The following is a 4062-nucleotide window of genomic DNA, read 5'->3' on the forward strand; positions in this document are numbered from 1 at the left end:
CCGACGCGTGCTTTCCTTCCTTTAGGGCCAGTTTCAGACAGCTGTTTAATGCAGCTGAATTCTCTTCCACGCCACTGTTTTTTCCTTACTATATAAGTGATACTGCAAGGGTCAGCAAATATGGCCTGAGGGACAAAGTGGCCCATCTCCAATTTTTATAACTCATTTTTCCTGAAACAAAGCTCTACTCATTCACTTCATATTGTCACCGGCTGCTTTCATGGCGCAACAACAGAGTTGAGCAGCTGTGACGGAGATCGGATGTTGGGATGTCTAAATATTTACTGTCTGGCTCTTTACAGAAAATGTTTGTTGACCTCCGAGGTACAGAGAAGGAAAAATTACGTGTAGCCTGAGGGCATGGGGCAGGGTGACAGTTAGGGTTAGAAGAGATTTTCCTCAGCGAGGCCTGCCTGCAGCCTCTTTGGCCAAATCAGGCTTTGTTCTCTCCTCTGGCCCTTTATTAAAGGCCTTCAGCCAGGTTTACTTCCTAACGCAGGGCTGTCCTCTTTACGTCCAGGGATAAACTTGAGCTTCAGATCATTCTCAACCTCTAGCTGGATCTGGGCTTCTGGAATCTTCGTTCCTTTTAAGGAAAGACAGCCCTGCGTGTGCTCTTGCCCGGTATTCAGGTGTTAGTCAGTTCTACTCCCAGATTGCTGTGTGGCAAGTAAATTTGGCTCTCTTCTTGAGCACCTTTACGATGACGAGGACTTTGCCTGGCCTGTCCACCGAGGACTCTGGACTCAGCCTCTTCATGCATCTGCAACTGCCTCAGATTTCTTTTTTATTTCTGTAGCCTGTGGGTTTTCCAGTTCTACAGATTGCTGACTCACCAACTCCACTTCGGTAATGTTTTTCAGGTTTTTGTTTACTTCAGCTCTTCCTCTTAATGATTCCAGAAAGCTATTAGGAGGAGCTTTCCTAGCGCCCACACTATGTTCCTTTACATAGCTTTGCTTTCCATTGGTTAACAACCCTTGTGCGAGACCTTTTTCTCTCTCTCTTTTTTAACCAATTTGTTGTGTATATTTTAGATTTCACTAATGAAATTTTGAGGTCTGGCTTTATTCTGTTATCTGAAACTGGGAGATTCCATATTGGTTTTAGAATATGGTCAGTAAAGTACATATAATATTTGTAAAAAGCTCTTTTGTATCAAATTTCTTCCCACTTGTAAGATGAAGGATTTGTAATTAGAATTTTAACCACAAGGGGGGAGTGTTTGTTTTGATTTTCTTTTCCTTAAAAAAAGGAAAAAAAACCTTTTATGTTGGGTTTTGTTTGTGACCAATGAATAAAATCACACAAGTAGAGTATGATGTTTTTGTAAATAATTCTATCCGAATACAAAGCTGAATCAACACTTTTTTGTATACTTACAAGGTGCAAGGCTCTCAGCTGGGCTGTTTATTAGTAAATGCTACAATGTGTCTTTACAAGCCAGTTGTACAGAAAAAAGCTTGGAATTCTGGGTGACTTGTTAAAAAGAGTAATTCTAGATGAGTTTATGTTGAACTAATAATTTAAAGAATAACTATGACATCATCTATTTTTTACTGAGAAATTTACATACCACCAAAAATATCTTGGGGATTCCCTAGTGGCTCGATGGTAAAGAATCTACCTGCAATGCAGGAGACCCCAGGTTCAATCCCTGGGTCGGGAAGATCTCCTGGAGAAGGGAATGTCAGTCCATTCCAGTATTCTTGCCAGGAGAATCCCCATGGACAGAGGAGTCTGGCAGTCTGTAGTCCCTTGGGTTGCAAAGAGTCAGACATGACTGAGAGAATAACACTTCCACTTCCAAAAATATCTTAAAGATATCAGTTAAATGACTAATGACTACAGATCTCCCACCACCCTTGACTTCCTCAGAGATATTTTCACTTTCTACAAATTACGTTACACTTAATAAAAAGGTATATGTGGACTGAGATTTTAAAATCTATTTCCTCTATTTTTTAACATAGCATATAGGCTTCAACTTGCACAAAGTCACTGACGCCAAATAGCATTTCACGGAGAGTTCCTGATAGTGGGCCAAAACGTATGACATGGTGCCTGGGACTAGATACTGTTTAATAGCTCAAAATGACAGCAGAAAATATTAGGGCAAAATAAGGAATTTATTAGCTTGCGTAAGTGAAATATCCAAGGATCAGGCTTTGTCAGCTTTCTCTTCAGAACTGTTTGTGCTCCGGTTGCTCAAAATGACTCCAAGCTGATGCAGGGTCAAATCTGAAAATGTGTGTGCATGTGTGTGTCTGTCTGTCTGTCTTCCGAATGAAAGTGGAATAAAATCCTAGCTGGTTCCAGGACCTCCCAGGATCTTTAATGTTCAGATTCCCTTTAATGTCTTCAAAATCATCCCACCAGGCTCTCCCACTTATATTTCAGGCACACTAGCTTCTCTTCTGTTCTTCAAATGTGCAGAGTCCTCTCCTACCCGGAAACCATTTTACCATTGTCCAGAAACTATTTCCAAGGCACTGCACAGGCTGGCTCCTCTCCTCCTTCAGGTCTCAGCTCAGCTCAGTGTTCATTCCCTTCTGACCCTAAGGAACAGGCACCCTGCTCCTCCCCTACATGCCACTCATCAAACTGTCCTTATTTGTTTTCTTACATATAGCCTATCTTCCTAATGAGAAAGTAAGCTCCATGATGCAAGGACCTTATTCTTACAGCTCACAGATGTATGCCCAGAGCCTAAATAACAACAAGAGCACAAAATAACACAAAGAGCACTCAATAAATTTATTACTGTTAAAAATTAAGCAACACAGAAATTTACGAGAGAAAGCAAAAGTATGTTTTATATTATCCACAATTCTACTACCCAGATACGGTAACTGTTATCTGGTGAATGTTATTCCATCCCTTTTCTTTGGGCATTAAAGATACATATATATATATATATATATATCATATATATATATATGATACTATATATCAATTTTCTTTTTAGATTTTATTTTCACTTGTACTTTATTTACAACAAAATAACTGAAGTGAAACTAAAGGAATTAAAAATCATCAGAATATTTACTTATAAGACATAGTCACCCCTAACATAGCCTTCTAAACTTAACAAGATTGTGAGAGCTATTAAGCATCTTGAATCAATGTTTTGTTGACTACATGTTCCAATTTGGGGGCAGTTTCTATTTTTTAACAAAATATTCTGATGTCATTTACATTTAATTCCATAATCCCACAGTTGTTTTTGGTTTATATTTAAATGGATTAAAATCTCACCTCCAGTTTTTTTTTTTTTTTACCATTAACTTCCTTAAGACTGAGTTTTAAAGTTTGACTACCCTCTTGATTGACTGGATTTCTGCCCAAGGAGATTTTTAAAGAGCTGTTGTTATCTGAGCTATTGTGCTTTTTGAGCTTTTGTGAGTTTAGGAGTGTCAATTTGTATTTTATCAACACCAGCTTGACTGTATGTAATATTTTGGGTCATACTTTGCTCTCAGGCTTTTTTAGATATTGCACACCACCATCCTCTGGCATCAGATGTTTCAGACAGTCCTGAGGTCATTGTCATCTCCCTTATTTTTCTACCTGGATGTGAATATAATTCTTTATACTTGTTTAGTTAAAGTTGTTTAGCAACTTTGCCAGAATATACCTTGGTGTTGTTGCTGTTTAGTCGCTCAGTCATGTTTGACTCTTTTGTAGTCCCATGAACTGTAGCCCGCCAGGCTTCTGTCCATGGGATTTTCCAGGCAAAAGTACTGGAGTGGGTTGCCATATGCTTCTCCAGGGGATTTTCCCAGCCCACGGATGGTACCTGGGCTTCCCTTGTAGCTAAGTCGGTAAAGAATCTGTTTGCAATTCAGGGGACTTGGATTCAATCACTGGGTTGGTAAGATCTTCCGGAGAAGGAAATGGCAACGCACTCCAGTATTAGTGCCTGGAGAATCCCATGAACAGAGAAGCCTGGCAGGCTATAGTCCATGGGGTCACAAGAGTTGGACATGACTTAGCGCCTAAACTACCACCAGGGATGGTACCTACGTCTCCTGTGTCTCCTGAATATTGGCAGACCTATTC

Source organism: Bison bison, unplaced genomic scaffold (genome assembly GCF_000754665.1).
Source record: "Bison bison bison isolate TAMUID 2011002044 unplaced genomic scaffold, Bison_UMD1.0 scf7180017864378, whole genome shotgun sequence".
Classification (NCBI taxonomy): Eukaryota; Metazoa; Chordata; class Mammalia; order Artiodactyla; family Bovidae; genus Bison; species Bison bison.